The sequence below is a fragment of the Rhinatrema bivittatum genome, chromosome 12 (genome assembly GCF_901001135.1).
Source record: "Rhinatrema bivittatum chromosome 12, aRhiBiv1.1, whole genome shotgun sequence".
Lineage (NCBI taxonomy): Eukaryota > Metazoa > Chordata > Amphibia > Gymnophiona > Rhinatrematidae > Rhinatrema > Rhinatrema bivittatum.
Window position 1 is genome coordinate 40,039,520 of NC_042626.1, and position 21,134 is coordinate 40,060,653.

Consider the following 21,134-nt stretch of genomic DNA (forward strand, 5'->3'; position numbering starts at 1 on the left):
CATTGGATGCCTTGATCTGTTTGGGTGGTCCATAACTGATTGTCAATTTCCAGGAAAGCACATGGGAAAATAAAGTTTCCAGCGACCAGTAATCTCTGGCTCCTCATTTTCAACACCCCACTGATGCCAGTTCTTGCTCCAGATCCCAGGACCTCAGAGGAACCTTGCAACTGAGCAGAATTAAGCTCTCTGGAGAGGAAAAGCTTTGCAGAAGGTAGTTATGATGCTGTTTACATACTGTGCAGGCCACAGGCACACGAATTCCCACTGTTCAGAGAAGTAGGGAAACTTGACCGGGGAGACAACCTTAGGTTGGACCTCTTCCTCTCCCCAATTACTGGTTCTCATCTCAATTTTCATGGTGCAGGACGAATTTCATACAGAAGCCTGCCTAGATTCAGAACCAGGAGGGAATTTTATACACCAAGCTTTGGTCTGCCAACATCAAATACTATCATTTTGAAACAACCAGTAACCATCTCCTCTGTTTATGGGGACCCTCTTCTGGGCCAGCTTACTGAGGTCACAATTCCTTTGTCTCTTTGCACTGACCTCCTTCCCTCAGAGTCCATATCCTTTCATGAACCCAATTATCTTGGGTTTGCCCTGGCTTCAGCAACATCAGCTTATAATCGACTAGACCTCCTTGGAATTAGCCCAACGGGGCTCCTCCTGCTTCAACTCCTGCCTAACACCCATTCAGCTTCCAGTCCACTTGACTTTTGCTGCCATCTGGCCAGGACATCCCCCCCCCCCCCCCCCACAGCGTTTGGAGACATTACCATTGCATCACACCTATGACTGTGGCATAGACCTCCTCCTTGACAAGATTCCCCATGAGCTAGATCTAATCCATTATCACTGCCAAAAAAACTAGGCCATGAGTGACTATATTGAGGAGAACCTGGTGAGGGGCTTTATCCCAGCCTTCTCCCTCACCCACTGGAGTGGGTTTTCTTCTCTGACTCTGTATTGATTACAGGGATCTCAATACTATCACTAAAAAGAATCGGCTATCCTCTGCCCCTCATATCAAAGCTTTTTGACCACCTGCAAGGTTTCAAGATCTTCACTAAGCTGGACCTAAGGGGAGACTATAACATTTCATTCTCATTAGACAAGGGGATGAACGGAAAATGGTATTCAGTATCCAAGACAGGCACTACGAATACCTTGTTATGCCATTTGGACTCTGCAATTCTCTGACTGTAGTTCAAAGTATGGTAAACAAAATCTTTCAAGACCTCCTCTATTCCTACATAGTGGTCTATCTGGATGAGCTTCTTATCTAATATCTACTTGCAATCCCTGGCATTGCATTGTGAACACTTTAGGCAAATACTCCGATGATTATGAGACCACCAGCTCTACCAAAACTGTCTTTGAACAAGAGGAACTCTCCTTCCTGGGCTACATTGTTTCTTACACCAGTCTTCTCATGGACCCTGCAAAGCAGAAAGCAATCTTAGACTGGTCCCAGCTGGTCGGTCTTCACGCTCTATAACATTTCTTAGGATCCGCTACCTATTACCGTCAATTCATTCCAGGATACTCCACTCTCGCAGTCCTGGCCAGAAAGGGTGCTGACACCTGGAATTGGAACACGGAAGCAATCAATGCCTTCCAGGCTCTTAAACATGCCTTCTCTTAAAGACCTTCCCTGCGACATCTGGATCCTGACCATCCTGGAGGCAGATACCTCTACCCTTGGGGTCGGGGTTGTCTTCAGTCAGCACAACACCAAAGGGATTCTTTTGCCTTGCTCCTTCTCCAGGAAGTTTTTCCCAGCTGAGAGAAACTACATGATTGGCAATTGAGAACTCCTGGCAGTGAAATAGACATTGGAAGACTGGCAGCACCTCCTAGAGGAAGCCAAGCACTGAATCACAATCCGCACTGATCATAAAATCTGAAGAACCTTCAGCAAGCTCAACAACTCAGTCCTAGACATGCCCACTGGTCCCTCTTCTTCTCCCGGTTTGACTTTGAGCTGTGCTATCAACCAGCAGCCATGAATCTGAGAGTGGGTTGTGTTTTTCATGCTCCTTTCAAAAGGAAGATATAGTGGAAACCCCTCAACACATTGTTCATCCTGCAAGAATCATTCTCGCTGCTACTAAGCATCTTCTTCCTGGGAAAATGGCAGTACCCAAAAGGATTTGAGAGAAAGTGTTAAAATGGGCTCATGACTCTCACCCGACAAGTCATCCCGGAGTAACCCATACACTCAATCTCCTTCAACATCACTATTGGTGGCCACAGGTGAAGATGGATATTAAAAGCTATGTGGATTCCTGCCTTATCCATGTGCAACATAAATCTGCTTGTGCCCGACCTTGGAGGTTGTTACTGGCATTGCCAGTCCACAAGGAACCCTGTAACCATCTGACCACAAATTGTCATGGATCTCCCCTTTCACATGGCTCCATTGAGATATGCATCATAGTAAATAGATTCTCCAAGATTTCGTACCTCTCCATGGCCTACCTTCTGCTCCAAAGTTAGCCCACCTGTTCATCCAGCATATCTTCAGATTGCACGGATTACCCTCTCATATCCTTTCTGACAGGGGCAACCAATTTATGGCCCGCTATTGTCAAATTCGGCATCACCCTAGACTTTACCACTGCTTACCAATCTCAAGGCAATGGATAGATGGAGAAAATTAATCAGGTACTTAAAACCTTCCTTCTCCTATATGTCAATGAAAGACAAGATGACTGGGCCACCCTGCTATTGTGGGCTCAGTTTTCACACAATAACCATGTGAGAAGTGCCACCAGCTCCTCCCCATTGTTTTGCCTGGCAGCTCTGCTTATGGCACAGAACTCAAAGACCTATGGGCCTGAAATAATCAATCATCAAGGCTGCAGCCCAAGCTAAGAAACTCGTGGATGTCAAACACAGACCAGCTCTGCAATTCCAAGTGAGATATCTAGTATTACTAAGTAGAGATGTGAATCAGAACCGGAATCTGTTTGGATTCCGGTTCCAATTCACATGTGTTTTTGGGTTTGTTTTTTTTCATCGGGCCCGATCACGGTTTTGTTTATTGGCTGCGCCCGAGCTGATACCCCCACCCTTTAAAACTAATACTGGCAGCCGATGGCCCGAGTGCAGGAGATCACTCCCGGACCCCCGCTGGACCACCAGGGGCTTTTGGCAAGTCTTAGAGGATCCTCCTGACCCCCACAAGACTTGCCAAAAGTCCAGCTGGGGTCCAGGAGCGACCTCCTGCACGCGGACCGTCGGCTGCCAGTATTCAAAATGATGCCGATAGCCTTTGCCCTTACTATGTCACAGGGGCTACCAGTGCCATTGGTCAGCCCCTGTCACATGGTAGGAGCACAAGATGGCGCCGGCCATCCAGTGCTCCTACCATGTGACAGGGTCCGGCCAATGGCACGGATACCCAAAAAAGAAAACACCTGTCACAAGGTAAGGGCAAAGGGCCATCGGCGCCATTTTGATTAGTGGCAGCCGACAGCCCGGGAGCGGGAGATCGCTCCAGGGACCCCCACTGGACCACCAGGTACCTGTAAAAAGTTTTTGGGGGGGTGTCGGGAGGGTGGGGGAAGCTAAGGGATTAGTTTTAAAGTGTTGGGGTGGGTTTAGGGGTTATTTTTGTGTGCCGTTTTTCCTGCCCTCCCCCAAAACGATAAGAGAACCCCCACGATCAATATCGTGGTGTTTTCCTATCGTTTTGGGGGAGCCCCCGATTTCTGATTATTTTCAATCGTCTGAAGCCCGATTCACATCCCTATTGCTAAGCACTCAGCACTTGCACCTTTGCATCCCTTCTCTCAGACTGGCTACTTGCTTCATAGGTCCCTTTCCACTTTTGTGTCAAATAGGACCAGTAACATTATCAACTCAAACTCCCGACCACCCTGAGGATACGCAACATATTCCATGTCTCTATTAAAACCATTGGTTATCTGCTGTCCATCTTGACAGCCTTCCAAACCCACAGACATTTCTTCAGAAGAAGATAAGCATTATGAAATACAGGAGATTTTAGACTGTCGCAGATGACACAATAGATTAGAATATCTTTTTACATGGAAACACTATAGACCAGAAGAGAATTCCTGGGAGCAATCAGCCAATCTCAATTCACCTCTTCTGGTGAAGGAATTCCACCAGCAATCTCCCTCAAAGCCAAAGTGCCAGACCCTGAGGAGGGGATGTAAAGGTGGTACTTTAACGTTTCGCAACTCACAGGTAGGTCTCGTGAGCCATGGCACTCATCCAACAACACTATCCTGCCGGTCTCTTTCACCTAGGACAGGATGCTGCTGGAAGCTCACTTTGCGGCAGGACACTACCATTGTTACTTCCCTCCACAACTCCTCTAGGCATGCATGTGGCAGTGCTACACTTAAAGGATCTGCATCTAGAATGTGCTTGTTGTGCCTCCCAAAGTCATCAGGGCTCCAGGCCTATATAAGCCTTCTTAGAACTCCTTCTTACACCTCAGCAATGGGTTGGCTACCCTTGTATGTAGTGTGAGTTGCTGCTTCTCCTGCGTTCCTAATCCTGTGCCTGCCTTGCCTCTCCAGCCCGTCCTGCCACATCTATCCAGCTCTTGCCTCCTTCCTTCCCTTCCGTGGAGGGAATCCGTGCAATCTGAAAATATGCTGGACGAACAGGCAGGCTAACTTTGGAGCAGAAGGTAGACCATGGAGAGGTACAAAATCCTTCTCCTTGTCTCCTTTGCCTGCTCTCGGACTGACTTCTGGATATGACCTTAGCCTGGATCTTAACCATTCTTTTCTGTGGCCTGCCTCAGACCCTCACCTGGATATCAACCATTCTTGCCTGCCACCCGCCACTGACCCTAGCTTGGACACTGACTCTCCTAGTTGGCCACTTGCCTCTGACCCTAGCCTGATACTGGACCTATGCCCTCTCCTCAAGACTCTCATCTAAGACCTATGTCCCCTGAAACCCAAGGCCTCAACCTGAAGGGAAAGGGGTTGGTATAGATGAAGCTCCTGATCCGTCTCTTCCCAGCCTAGCTCCGCCACCTGTCAGTAAGGACCTACTAGACTTTCCCTCTACATTGAGCAATGAATCTTATCTTAACCTTTTAGCAGGCACACTGTGAATTAGAATCCCCCATGACAACCAGGCTGAACTGAAGAAAACAGCACAGGAATGTCATTTCCCTCCTCCTTTTATTCCTCTCCCTCTGGCACAAATAGTAAGGGTTCAGTGCCTCCATCATCACTTCTGATCCCTTACATATGCAATTATCATGACAGGGGCTTATTGGCACCAACATACTCCTGATCCATTTCCTAACCATCACCACCCCCTTCACCTCAGTAAAGGTCCTCTGCCCATGAAGACCAGATCCCCTCAGTGCTACTTCTGTAAGGCAACTCTCTATAGAGAGACTAGAGATAGTATACTGTAGTAATCAGCTAGTAGCTCATCCATCCCCTGAAATAGTTCAGACCTTACACTGATTCTCTATTTTTGGCAAATAAGGGTATCAGTACATTTATCAGCAGTTTACTAACATTGGTGCTTTGCTTTCTAGCCCTGAGGGGAAAATTCTTTCGTCTCTAATGGAACACGTGGATTGTGTAGTGAATGTCACTTTTTCATGACAAAGCCCTAACTCAAATTTCTAGGAAAGAAGATTTCCCCTGCAGGTAAAATAGGTTAGCAATCTATACAAGAAAAGCAAATATTTTTTCAAACCTATGAAGGCAAACCACAGTAAGACAAGCATTTTAGCACTGGCAGATATTGGTTTCATTTATCATGTGCAGCAGGGAACCCTGTGGCTATACTGTACCCTTCTAATTATATATATAGTCAATATTATTAATGCTCCAAATGTTAAACGCCTAAGAACACAGGGTAGTAAAAATGCACACTGGAAAACAATAGCTGCCACAGGTAAGGTATGTATTCCGAATGAAGGTGCACTCCTATTTATGTACAAAAAAATTTGTTAGTACAATCTGTTTGTTAGTGAATTCCTTTGCTATATAAGGTCTCTTATCAAAATTAAGAAACTTTTTATACAACAAAGGAGTGCACTAAGAAATTTAGAAAAAAACAAACTGTTTTTCTATATGTCTATAGTGTTGCCAATGTTTTTTCTGACGTTCCTCCACTTTATTTGGACCCTATTCCAACAAAGATGCAGAACTGTACTACTGCAAACTTATAGTGAGCAATAGTACAAAAATGCCTATGCATTCAGTAAAATGTTCCCAGTCTTTAGAAAATACTACTTGGGCAATCACAATAGGTGCATGCATTTGTTTTGAAATGCATTGAAAACTGCAGCCAAACAGTCTGCTTTATTATGTGTCATTTCAGGGCAAATCCCAAAATTACATTTTATTTCACTTCCTTTTGAAAATGGCAGGCCCTTCCCCAGTCTCCAACCCCTACTGCCAAAAACTCTGCGCTATAGAAATGTTAAAACTGAAAAGTCCCCAATCCCTACTCCAGATGCCTCTTACCCCTTCTGTAGGGTCCTGAAGTCCAAATGGAGCAGTCATTCCTGCCAGGCCATGTCCTGATTTGCTCTGGCCAGCATCATTTTGTTGTACGGTTTTCCAGCATGCAACCATACAAGAAAATGACACTGACCTCAGAGCCAGCCAGCACCATTTTCAAATCAGGACCCTGCCGAGCATAACTATAATATCCCATAACATTAACCTGAACAACCATGATCTACTAGGAATGACATTTAAACCTCTGATCCCCCTACGAATTCCTGGACTTAAAAGAGACTCATCTAACGCTAACTAGAGAGAGTGATCTCAACCTGCCCAAAACTGGGAATTCCATGCCTGAAGAACTTCGAGCATTAACAGATAAAAAGAAATTCAAAAGCGACATAAAAAGTTGGCTATTCGGAAATGCCTTCTACTTAACTGAAATACCCAGTTCCCCATGACTCAGATAACCTATATAATTTCTTAAACAATAACCCCCACCTCGCTAACCCCTTTAATCTAACTCTGTTCCTACGTTAGAAGTCTACCATTGTATTACTTCCGTTTCTATGAATGTCTATCCACCTTGTAACTATCATTTTATTTATGAATGTTTTTCCTGTAAACCATTGTGAACTAGTGATTCTCACATGGAGTGGCGGTAAATAAATAGACAGGAGATCTCCCCTGCTCCATTTGGACATTAGGGACCCTACGGAAGGGGTACGAGGCATCTAAGGTAATGGGGGGGGGGGGGGGAGACACAGGGGAAGGCTTGGGGGAGGAATTCAGTTTTTAAATTTGGCGGTGCTGACGTTTGTTTTAGCAAGGGGAGGGGTGAACCCAGACTCTGTTTCCTTTTTGTTTTTCTATTTGTTGGTTTTTTTTTTCTGTTTTTCTTCTTTCTTCTGATGTTTGTTTAATTTGAAATAAATGAAACAAACATCAAACAAAAAAACTTCCCACAAAAATAAAAAAGAAGAAAAACGATACGAAACACAATTGCTTTTTTTGTGCACACCCCTAATTCTCAATGGGGTCATGTTTTTTAAATTTGCATTTCATTTCAATATATACACAGATCAAGATAACTTGATGTGAAGAAAACACAAGGAGGCCAATATACTCAGTTGGCCATTTAGTGCACAAGTTATCGGGCTAAGGCCTAGATTTACCAATGTCGTACGGCTCCCTGAATCGCGCACTAATGGGGGACGGGGGGGGATGGCGGTCCTGTGATTGCTGGCAGCGATCGCACCTCCGCGATGCAATCGCTGCCGGCATCGCGCCAAATAACTACACCATAAAAGGTGTAGTTATTCGGCGCAAAACTGACAGCGATAAAGGTGCTTACCTTTCTCTGTCGGCGCAGTCTTCGCGGCATCAGCCCCTGTGCCGCCCCGACTCCTCCTTTTCTGGGGCTGATGCCACCCACGACTCTGCCCCCATCTTGGTGTCGCACGCGAGAAGGGACCTTTCGCGTGCAAAACGTCCTTTATCGTGTGCGATCCGCTTGGTAAATGACCCCCCTAAGGGTAGCCGGATAACTTGTCCGGTATATTCAGCAGTAAAAACTTCCTGCTGAAAACTATTGTTTAGAGTTATTCAGCTACATACAGCCGGATACCTTCAGCTCTAACTGGCCACTGATTGAATATGGCCCCCTAAGGCCTAAAGTCATCAGGCCTCGAGTGACCGGATAACTTGCTACTTACCCGGAAATCTTCAGAGTTGTCTGGGTAAGCAGTGTATCTAAAGGAAAAAAAAAAGTTGCAAGTCTCTCCTGGGTCAATGCCCACCACAATGATAAATCCCCCTCCCATGCCGCAGTCCCCAAGATTTGGCATGCCTGTGTAAATGTTAGAAAGTAGAAAGGTTCTAAAAAAAACATTGCCGCCAGCCTGAGCTCCCCCTCTCTCCCAGCTAAAAAAAAAAAAAAAATGTTAACAGCTTTCCCCCCCTCCCGGTCACCTCCCTCCCATCCTCTCAGCCATCCGTTACCTCCAAAAGTAGCCCTCTTCTCTCTGCTGGGATCGCTGTTCACAGCGATCCCGGCTGCTTCCAGTAGGTAATAACGCTGGAAGCAAACTTTTATACTGGAAGCGTTACGTAGGTAATAGCCAAAGTTACTCTGGAAGCAGCCAGGATCACTGTGAACAACGATCCCGGCAGAGAGAAGAGTGCTACTGACTACTACTAAGAAGTCTCATTAAACTTGGATAGAAAACCCCAATGTTGGAGTTGAAAATGGGATGCATTGTTTCCCCCTTTGACTTTAATGGAAATTAATGAAATGTCATAATGAATGAAGCAAATGAATTTGGGAAGCAAAACAAAGAAAATGAATAAAAAATGGCAACTGAAAATAAAATTCTCTGTACAGCCCTAGTTAAGATCAATCATTTTAAAAATGCCTTTCTGATTCCATTTCTTGCTTAGTTCCAAATAGGGCTAAACCATTAATGGTTTAATAATATACATATTACTAAGATATTCACATAACAAATGTCATAATTATGTGCAAATATCTGTACCAAAGAAGGAAATCTTCACACATCTCTTGGTTTGTGATTTAATTTATTTCAGCTTGTCAGCAGTGGGAGTTAGCATATGAGCCAGCAATTAGTATAGTTAATTGGTGCATCAATAAAGTTAAGAAAAGTGCATAATTCTTTTAACAACTGGTAAGTGATATTACTGAGGTTCTAGATGCCTTATTTCTTTAATGTTTAGTCACCTATGTTCCAAGAGCTGTAGGCTGCATACAAGATAATATCAGTTGCAATAAAATACATTAAAAAAGACGAACACAAAATTGCAGACAATAACTAATAATCAAAAAAATACAAACATTAAAACCAGTTCAGAATAATGATAATTACAAAAATGTTAGAGGATCATAATAATAATGCCTTATTCAGATATAGAGGAGAGTGATAGAAATAGCATTGAGAGTTTTTATAAATGACATGCTGAGGTGGGGGAGTTGCTGGTGTCTAAGTAATTGGGCGGATAAGCATTTAGATTCCCAAAGTGGTAGAAACCAGAAAACAAGACAATTGGGCAGACTGGGTGGACCAATATGCTATATTACTGTACATGTTACATACAAGTGGGATTACTGTAAGTGCATCAGCTACAAAACAAGAATCGGCACTTTGAGAATCAGATTGAATAATCCCAGAGGATGCAGATTGGAAAGGGTAAAAGGACTGTTTGGTATCCACTACCCTTTCCATGCCCTTTCAAGCAGTTCTTTTAGCTCTAGCTTCTTAAACAGGCAAGGCAGGCACTGATGCTTTCATTTGACTGGGGCACTCCTCTCCCCCTCCAGCGTTTTATGCAATGTGCTGCTGCCTTGGATAAGAGTCTGCTATTGCTCGTCCTTAAGTTCCCAAGTTCAAAGAAAGGCTCTCAGTATTCAGAGCATTCTCAGCCTCTCCCTGCAGATGAAGAAGTTGTAGAGCAAGGTGCTGAGTAAATAAGAGAAGAATTGGGATATGAAGAAAGGATGATCAGGGCAAAAGTGAACAAACTTCAGAAAAAAAAAAATAGAATGAGAAGATAAAGTGGAATTAAACCAGGTCATTAGAGCTGCACATACATTTTTTTTCGACTTTGTTTTTTTCATTTTGGGGTTTTTTTTCACATTTCCATTTTATTTTCTGTTTTATTTGAATGATGAATCAATCATCTGCTAATGGGTTTCTATTAGTAAATTTCTACCTAACAACACAATACTAGAAAAAGTTTTTACTTAACTGAATGTAATATGCTTGTATTCAATATTAGAAAAGCTGGCTCTTCAACCCATCCGTGCCACCAATAGTGTCAACGCCATGTTTTCTTTTTAATATCGAAACATATCTCGACACAGGCCCATGTTTCAGCAACCATGTTGTCTGCCTCAGGGATTCCTTTCCTTAGTATCTACAAATGCTATCTCCCCCCTCTCTCCACCTCTAAATTAGAACTCCTTCTCCTCCTAACTCTTCCCTAACCCCATCCCTTTTACTAGTATCCCTCTACTCTCCAGTTCTTTTTAACCCAGCTCAGCCAAGCTATACCTAAATGATAGACCTGTGTTTAAAAGCTTCTACTTGTTTTTATGTATCAAATATTTTTATCAAATATTTTTATACTTACCTTTGTCAAATGTATAACGCTTGTATAACCTTGTTAAATGTATAACGCTCCGGCGTAAGTTCTTGTTCACTGTACACTGACCTGATATCTTTGAGCGGCGGTATATAAAATATTATAAATAAATAAATAAATGAAACAGATTAGAGCAAACATACATAAAGAAATTTTATATACATAAATAAAACCCACAACATGATGTATTCACATCCTAACAATTATATTCCAATGCTTGTGTCTTAATGGTATTACTGCTCAACTCCCCTCCAACCAGAAAACACCATGTAAACATCCTGTTAGTGCATCACATCCTCCCATTCATGCCAGTTACCAAAACAGCTGGATTCAAATCATTATTAACAAGCCAACCAATCTATCTCTTTGTTTAATCCAAAAGGCTCCACTGTATTTAAAAAAATATATCCAACGCTGTCCTTTTTCTAATTAATGTATGATCCAATTGTCACCCCGAGTTTCGCAAACTACTTGTTCTAAAACTGCAAATGTAAAATCTGCGAAGGTATATTGCATTGCTAAACTATGTGACAGTGTCCACTTTCTGATGTGTCAAAGCACTCCAATGCTCTATCATCTTTAGGCGCACTTGTCTGGTAATTTTACCAATATTTGTTTTTTAATTCTTTATTTATGACTTTACCAATACATGTATTTTATTTAGATTTATATTCCACTTTTCACACTTTTTTCAGTGCTTCAAAGTGGATTAAATTCAGGTACTGTAAGTATTTCCCTCTCCACAGAGGGCTTTACAATCTTAGCGCATTTTGATAAATGAGGGGGTAAGGGCTTTTCGCATGCAATAAGCCTTAACGCATGCGAAAATGCCTTTAATGCATGCAATAGCACCACATCGTATGGTGTGATGCAAATCCAAAAAAGAGGAGGAGTTAGGGGTGGGAGTGGGCTGGGTTTACAATTTTGCAAAGCCCTATCACACAGCTTTAACACTGATTTTAGCTACAATGTTTTCAGAAGCATTAAGCAATGCAGAGACCTAACCTAGCTATCCGGAACCTAAGATGAGAGAAAGAGTGCCTAGCCATAATGCCCACACACTAGATAGGTATTTATATCCCTATGGGAGACCCACCTAGTAGCTCGAGGTGAGGTTTAGGTATTATTTTTATTATTTATTTTATTTAGTCAGATTTATATACCGACATTCAAATTCATTTCATGTCGGTTAACAATGACAATTTAACGTAACAAAACAAAAGTGCAAACAACCTAACCATACAGCAACATCAATATTATACTAAAACACAATTCTCTATCTTTGACCAATAAACTCTAAAATAACATATATCAATCAGAATACTAAAATTGTTACTTATTCATAGAGCTAAACTTAAATAACTCCTAATTACAGTAGCATAAAATTTTAATAAAACTAAACAACCTGAAATAGGATAAAAATAACCCTCACTGAACCAAGATGGGCTAATTTTGGGGATGGTATTGTCAGTAAGGCTTGACCAAGTGATCTCAAGTTACGGGGTGGGACATGAATTCGAAGTGATGCATTCAACCATTCCGTATTACCACTTACAGCTTTATGAATTAGAGTAAGACATTTATACTTTGGAACTGCACTGGCAACCAGTGCAAATTCATTAAAATGGGAGAAACATGATCAAATTTCTTAGTATTGGATAGAAGCCGTGCTGCAGCATTTTGCAATAGCTGCAGAGGTTGAATGGTAGATATAGGCACACCTAATAATAGGGCATTGCAATAATCTAGTTTCGGTAAAATTAAAGCCTGCAATACAATCCGAAAATCGTTTGCGTGTAAAAGCGGCTTCATTTTTTTAAAAATTTGTAATTTATAAAAGCCATCTCTCGTGATAGCTTTTATTGACGCTTTCATATTTAACTCTGTGTCAAGAATGCAGCCCAAGTCTCTTGCTTCTCGTCGAATGTTATATGAAGGAGTACAAGCTAAAATATCGGACTCTATTTTTTCTGTAACTTTACTAGTGATAAGCACTATTTCTGTTTTAGTATTGTTGAGTGCTAATGACATATGTGTAAGAAGCTGTTTAATAAATTTGTGGTAAATGTCCCATAATTTCAATGTAGACTGCAGAGAATCTTTAATAGGTAATAAAATTTGGACATCAGCGAATAAAAAATGTACTAGGCCGATACCTGCTAGGCACCTACAAAGAGGAGCTATATAGATATTAAACAGGGTTGGGGACAAGAGAGAGCCCTGGGGAACTCCTGTATTAAGGTCCACTCTATCGGATTCTTTTGTTCCCAATTTGACTGTAAATGATCTATTCGTAAGATAAGATCTAAACCAGGCCAAAGTTGTATCTGCAAGGCCAATTTCTTGGAGTCTTACGAGGAAAGCATCATGATTAACAGTATCAAATGCAGCTGAGATATCTAAAAGTATTAAAAGATAAGACGTGTTCTGGTCAAAACCTCTTTGAATGGTATTGACTAATGAAATTAGGAGGGTTTCTGTATTATTGGGAAGGAAAAAGCAAATGGTTATCTTCTAAATACTCCATAAGCTGTCGATTTAACTACCTTTTCAAGTAATTTAGCCAAAAAAGGAAGTGTTGAGATAGTGTAGAGGTTAGGGGTCACTTTGATATTCAAAGTGAGACGTACGAACAGAACAGTGCGCTCTAGTGAAGATTTGATTACCCTCTGCCTGATAACATCAAGCTAGGTTGAGAGAACATCGCACAAATCTCAGCTTTGGGTGAGTGTCCTCACTCCGAGGGTCATCAAATCTTCACAAGAGCACTGATCTGTTCATACGTCTCACTTTGAATGTCAGTGGCCCTTAACCCCTACACTAATCCCTAAACCTCACCTCGAGCTACTAGGTGGGCCTCCCATAGGGATATAAATACCTATCTAGTATGAGGGCATTATGGTCTCTCTCTCTCTCTCTCTCTCTCTCTCTCTCTCTCTCTCTCTCTCTCGTGAGTGCAAATTGCAATAAAGTGCCTATTACCATAAAACATCCCCTTTTTATCGCAGGCAATATTTAGTGCATTTTGATAAATCCAGGCCTAAGTTTGTACCTGAGGCAATGGAGGGTAAAGTGACTTGTCCAAGGTCACAAGGAGCAACAGCGGGACTCAAACGCTGGTCTCCTGGTTTATAGCCCACTGCTTTAACCACTAGGCTACTCTTCCACTCCAGCACAAGGGGGAATGGTACACCACAATCCCCCAATCAATTGAAGCAAATCCTGGGTGGCACATCACATATTCACACCTATGCCAGCTCCTTAGCTTGTCGCAAGTATTTTATTATCTGGAAACACGTATAAGCTTGCATGTACTCCACATAATGTAAACTACTCCTACTGATTTGCAGGAATTGTGTTTGAAAAGTTTACGTTTGGATAATTTCTCATCGGGGAGAACATCCCCATCAAATGATTGAGGGCAAACCAAACATCTCCCACAGGGATGATGCCCCATATGTCTGTTTGAAACCAATGGCATCACATTATCATTAAACTCTGAGTGGACAATCATGTCACAAATATTTCATCCCCTTGTGAAGGCAAAAATAAGAAGCTCGCAAAACAAGTGATCTAGCTGTAATATTTTCCAATGCTTTTTAATACAATATTGGATTTTAAAAGTTTGTGGAGAAAATAGCAAAGTACAAACCAATCGTTTATCAGAATTTTTAGACTTAGACTGTAACAATAGGTCACGGTTAATCCAATGCACATATTTATAGGCCATATTGATTACATTGGCCGGGTAACCTCATTGGATAAACTGCCGTTTCATTTCCAAAGCTTTCAGCTTAAAATCTGTAAGAGATGAAAAAATTTGATCAACCGGTAAATTATTGCATAACCTTTGAGGATGACAACTGCGATAGTCCAGTAGTATATTCTTATTGTAGGTTTTCTACATAAAGAAAACTGTAAACCATTGGATCCAATTTTTGTTACAATGTGAAGAAACGCCATTTCACTTTCATTGAAAGTATAAGTAAATTATAAATTATGATCACAACTATTCAACCATCTCATAAACTGTTTACATTGAATGTGGTTACCTGACCATAAGTCTAAAACAAGTTAAGCTATAGCTTAACTTGACTCTAAAATGGAAAACTAGATAACCACTGTTTTTCAAAAGAACCCATGTACAAGTTTGCCACATCAGGGGCCATTGTTGCACCCATCGCAACCCCTTTTATTTGTTTGTAGAAAATACCATTAAATATAAAAAAATTTCCTTAAGAGCACATGCACTAATGGGATCTTTAAATGGTGTTTTCTGGTTGGAGGGAAGTTAAGCAATGATGCCGGATTAGACGGAAGCATTGGTATGTAATTGTTAGGATGTGAATACACCATGTTGTGGGTTTTATTTATGTATATAAAATCTCTTTATGTATGTTTGCTCTAATCTGATTTGTAGATACTAAGAAATCCCTGAGGTAGGCAACAGTGGCTACCGAAACATGGGCCAGTGTTGTGATATGTTTTGATATAAAAAAAACACAGCGTTGACATTGGTGGTACGGTTGGGTTGAAGAGCCAGCTTTTCAATATTGATTTTTACAAGCATATTACATTCAAGTAAAACATTTTTTTAGTATAATAGTAAAATGTAGACATTTACTAGCAGAAACACATTAGCAGATGATTGATACATTGGTGTCTTTTCTGGATCTCCAATACAAACAAATCAATCTCAAGCATATTCATTGGGGCTATCCTGAAAACCCAATTAGTTAGGTGTACCTCCAAGAGAGGGTTGGGAAACTTTGCCTTATTACATCAGGGCCTCAGATTCCATAATACTGAAAAGTTGGTGAAAAAATATATGAAACTCATTTACAATTTGCAAAAGCATTCTTCTACTAGTTATTTTCCCTTTTTTTTCCCCCCTCCTTAGGCTTTTCCCCCCCCCTCCCAAGGCTTTCCCTTTCGCCTCTCCTTGCCCGCCCTTCCCCTTTTATCTTCCTACAATTTTACAAAATTGTTCAATTTAGTCCGATATAATCAATCCTATGCTAATTGTCACTAATGTAAATATTCCTTTTTCTGTAAATAAGTTCCTTTTATTTCTTATGTTAACGGTTGTTTTTTATACTCTCACTCATGCTACCTATCTTTCCCTCTCTTCTTCCTGTCTCCCTTACCCCCCCCCCCCCTTTCTGGCCTGCTCCCATCCCCCGGCCCCCTGTTCATTGTAATTTCCTCCTTTAACTGAGTTACTTGTAAACCGGCGTGATGTGCCTCACGAACGTCGGTATATTAAAAGTTGTTAAATAAATAAATAAATGGGAAACACAAGTGTAGAATACTTTTCTTTCTTCTCCGCAGTAGGAGAAAATTACTTTGTGCTTCAGGAAAACAACCAAAACACATAATATGGTGCGGCTGTTTATGTATCACTAGAGTACTACATTTGACATAACATTATTTACAGTTTTAAGTTTCCCTTTAATTCAAAACTTAGACAGCTAAGACTGATGTCGCCACTTCTTTTATAAATGAGTTTGACAAAGGTGTAAAGTTGAACCTTATAATCATTTTGTCTCTCTTTTCTTTTCCTTTTTTTTGGCTGGTGATTAGATGTATGCTTGACTTTTGTTTGAACCCAACTGTCTTACCTCAGAGAAAATTTCAGGTTGTCTGATGTGACAGGTGAAATGACTCTAGGCTGTTTCCGTTTTTACGGCACATAATTTTCTTTCTTTTGGGGAGGGGAGAGTAAAAACAAAAAAAAAGAAGTAAGTTGCTTAAGTCACGGTTGAGTGGTTAACAGCCTTTTTTGACCCTCTCACTCTGTCACTGCATCCTGGCTAGTGCTGCTGCAGCTAGCATGTGTTTATATCATCACTAGTTATTTTCATGCATGGTGCCCTAAGCCTGCACTTTAAAAGAAACCATGTATGGATAAATGTGTGCATATTATATTATCAATGCAGTAAGTAACCAAGCCAAAAAGGAAATAGGACTATAAACAAAATGGATTTAGCAGAATCTAGAACTCTAAAAATGCTAGGATAGGCACAGGGGGATTTGTAGATGTGAAGACATGAAGAGAATATCAGACATCATTTGGAGTCTGCAAACATTGCACCAAGAAGTAAAATAAGCAGATCAATTGGGTACTATGGTCCATATCTGGCAACTATTCACTTCTGTGCATACAAGTGGTTTACTGTTTAACAATACTATGCTTAATAAAAAACTTTAAATTAAAAAAAAAATGGGCAGACTAGATGGGCCTTTTTATTCTTATCTGCTAACAATGAAATGAGCAAACTAGATATGCTTTATGGGCCTTATATATTGACATACTCTGTTTCTATGAAAGCAGTAGATCAAATGGGCCCTTTGGCATTGTAACAGGTAGTAAATTGGACAGATTAGATGGGTCTTAACGTCCTTCATATTTTACTTCTATGTTTCTATGCATCAAGCAGCATTCAGATAATCACTGGCTTGTTTCACAGTATGTTGTTCCCTCCATTAGACATAACACAAACCCCAATTACACAGCAGGTCAGAAACATATAAATACTATTACAAAATATCCATTCCAAAATGTTTTATAAATTTTCATAAACACCACCTAACTTTGCTCAAAAACAAAAGGAGGTTGCCAATCCATAGATCAATTAGATGATTGCTTATTACAAGTCTGCCGCCAGTGAGTATTCAAGAAATAGATGGAGAAGGTACAGAGAAGGGCGACAAAAATGATAAGGGGAATGGAACAGCTCCCCTATGAGGAAAGACTAAAGAGGTTAGGACTTTTCAGTTTGGAGAAGAGAGGGCTGAGGGGGGATATGATAGGGGTGTTTAAAATCATGAGAGGTCTAGAACGGGTAGATGTGAATGGTTATTTAGTCTTTCAGATAATAGAAAGACCAGGGGGCACTCCATGAAGTGTTAGCATGTGGCACATTTAAAACTAATCGGAGAAAGTTCTTCTTCACTCAACGCACAAACTCTGGAATTTGTTGCCAGAGGATGTGGTTAGTGCAGTTAGTATAACTGTGTTTAAAAAAGGATCGGATAAGTTCTTGGAGGAGAAGTCCATTACCTCCTATTAATTAAGTTGACTTAGAAAATAGCCACTGCTATTACTAGCAATGGTAACATGAAATAGGCTTAGTTTTTGGGTACTTGCCAGGTTCTTATGGCCTGGATTGTCCACTGTTGGAAACAGGATGCTGGGCTTGATGGACCCTTGGTCTGACCCAGTATGGCATGTTCTTAAGTAAGGGAATTCTGTAATTTTTTCCACTGGGGCTGAAGAGATAGAGACCTTTTAGGGAAAGATACCAGAGATCCTAGTGATACTGAACCAACCTTAAGCAATATAAAAGAACTGCTTTTGTGTGTTTTGGGAGTTCAAGAAACTGTTTTTCTGCTTGTGAGTTCTGTAATTACGCAATTGTAAAGGGTTAAGAAACACATAATTATTATTCTCATAATTCATAAGACATTTGCAAGGGAATTTTAAGGTAAACTTGCCCCCTCTAGTTACTACCTCTGGTCTCATAATAAGAAACTTTTTTTCTTCTTCTTCTTGTGTGATCCTCGAGAGGTCTGGGTATATCCCGATTTTTTTTTCACCATAAACTTCCTTTAACCTATTTTGCATGAACATTTGGAACACTAGATCTCGGTCTGAAGGTAAAGTGAAAGACACAAAGTCCTTCTTTTTGAAATTGTCGTATCCAGCGACATTTCCAGAACTTGAGTTAAATTCAAGGTGTCATCTAATGGTTGTTCCCCATTCAATTTTTCTTCTAACTGGAAGATAATAAATTCTATTTAACACAGGTAACATATCGGAAGATAAATTTAACACGTTAATAAAATAATTTTTAAACATATCATGAGGGGATATAATTTCCACAAACGGAAAATTAAGAACACTAAGATTAGAATATTTTCCAGAGTTCTCTATATTTTCAATTTTCTTAATGTTCACCACTTCTACCCTGTTACGACTGTTACTGCCCTACGTCTCCACTCCGCCCACCTTACCTTTTTTTGCGACTCCTCCCGCGGTTGATGGATGTCTGGCCGCCGCGGCATCTGCCTGCCATCCTCTCCAGCGTCCCCAGTCCGGCTTGGGCGCTGCATCCCGCCATGTTGTCCGGGTACCATAGGGCACGCGCGCTGCGCGACCCTGCTTCTTATTCTCTTTGGGGCGAAACTCAGGGGCGTCCCCTTGTGATGACATCATGCATCCCAGATACAAAAGCCTACACTTTTTGCTAACTCATCGAGTTAGCAAGGGACTCCTTACGGATGGGATTCACTCTCCGTACCTAGCTACTCTGCCTCTCCAACTTTGGACTTTATCCTAACGGGGTACCCGCTTCTCGGGGGCCTCTCTCATTTCTTTCAGGTCGCTATCAGGAATCGGTACTCGCTCCTCGAGGGCCCATGTTCCCTGACTCTCTGCCTGAACCTATTGCCTCTGCTTGGAAGAAACCGCTGCCTACATCATCAGTGAGTTACCAACTTTAGTTCCTCAGAGCTGTTCCCTGGAACCAGGTACTCGTCCTTTGAGGGCCTGCCTCCAGCTTCTGAGTCACCTTCCGGGAGAAACCGCTGTGTGAGTAACTTTACCAACGAGGCTCTATACCAGAACCATGTGTATGCTCCACTGTACTCACTATCTCAGTTTTCTCCACTACAGCACAACCATAGAGGTAACTGCTATTCCAGTATCCTGAGGAACCCTAAGCCCAGCCAGGCTTCATCTCTACTCACTACTGCCACCTCTGGTGGCTTCTCAACTCTGTCTAATAAAAGATATAACTCTGTGTTGTGTGTCCAAAGCTGAACCTGACCTGTGGCCCCTCACGGGGCTTCCCCCCGTGGGCGTGGTCAGCAGCCACAGTGTCCAAAGTTCCACCCAAAACCTTACAAACAATAACATACCCTCAATATTTCCTGCTGTGTTGATTCAACTTTTGCAACTCTTGCCTCTAATTGTCCCATATTCCTGTCTTGTGAAACAATTTTACTCAGTGTTCTGAAACCGTAAGTTTGATTCTAATGCAATCTTAGTTAAATTTACAATTGCAGTCTCCAAACCTTTGAAAGCACTCCACAAGGAATCCATAGTAATGACCGTTGGTTTCACCATAAGAGGGAAAACTTCCAGCTGTTTCTTGGTCATCTCCTCACCCGTTGCTGCCAGGTTCCCCAACTCCACATTCAAGTTCTCTTCGTCAATGCTGGTAACAGAATCACCTGAAGACAAATCTCTCACTGGCCTAAACTTCAGCTAGTTCCCAGCTCCTGTTTCCACCCTGACGGGTTCACTTGGAATTCTAAGCATCGGCTTGGCCTTCCTTTGTTGAATTAACCCCAGCACTTCCTCTACATCGGGAGTAATCATAGGAGGAGAAGGGGTTTTTGATGCGCCAGGACTCAAAATGTCAGCGGCCAGCACAGTTAGCGCCCGCTCCGTGCCGAATGTGACCGCGGCCCCCTCCACCGGCGTTAAATTCGCCGGAACGGTGAAAAAGGACTCTATCCTGGGTTGTGTCTGCTCGGGTAAGGGTGAAGATGTTGTCGCTTCCCTTACCCTTGCTTTCCATTTAGTATGCGGCATATCTCGTAGAGGTAATAAGTTTAGAGGTAACACAGAAAGAGAGCCTTCCAACCGTTCATCTCACATGGTGGCCATCTTGTCCCCTCAAATCTTTTAGTGTTTCACCCTGAAACCCTGCCAGTTTCTCCTCCCACCTAAAAACTGCAGAAAAGTCCAATTTCACTTGTGTGGGTCAATTAGCAGGTATAAAAGTATACAAATTTGACAACATGTATGCATATCTCTTACAAAATAGCAAATTCCACGCATACTTCTGAAACACACCCTGAAATGTCCAACCCACCCCATTTTTCCACAGTATAATGTATGTACAAAATGGAAAATTATGCACATACTCTCACTATTTATAAAATAGCATATATGTACATACATACTACTTACACTCATATGTCATTTTTCCATGCAAAAATCATTTGAAAATTCATATTCTTTAGAATTACAAAAAGGCAAACATTTAGAAGTGCCAGTTGGCTGCTTTGGTTTATATTGAGCAAAGTTAGGTGGTGTTTATGAAAATAATGTATAAGAAATATTTGGGATGGATTATTTAGTACAGTATTTCCTCCATTAGCGCACTGATCTTTGTTAGACCTTTAAAAGGTATCAGAATTTACTAAACTCTATATCTTCTGGGGCAAGAAAAAAATCCACAACCAGTTTATTGTAAATGGTAACTACCTTATATAATTACTATCATGTATGTTGTCCCATCTTTGCTATTGTCTGGAGTACCTACTTAAAGAGTTTATTTAGACTAACAAAACAGAATCACTTCATTATGTTTTCTCACCCCACAAATGATGAACATTGTACATCAAGCTCTTTTGCTACCACTCTAAAATTCAGTGACTCATGCCTGTCAGGGATTACAGATGATCCCTAGATTATTTGCTTTTTTTACAGTC

At 41.3% G+C, this 21,134-nt stretch overlaps 1 long non-coding RNA gene across 1 annotated transcript in view; it reads left to right on the forward strand.

Annotated features, from left to right (window-relative positions):
• The window catches only part of LOC115074306, a 175,093-nt gene that overhangs the window by 14,655 nt on the left and 139,304 nt on the right, over window positions 1-21,134 (forward strand). The gene's annotated exons all lie outside the window — the stretch shown is intronic.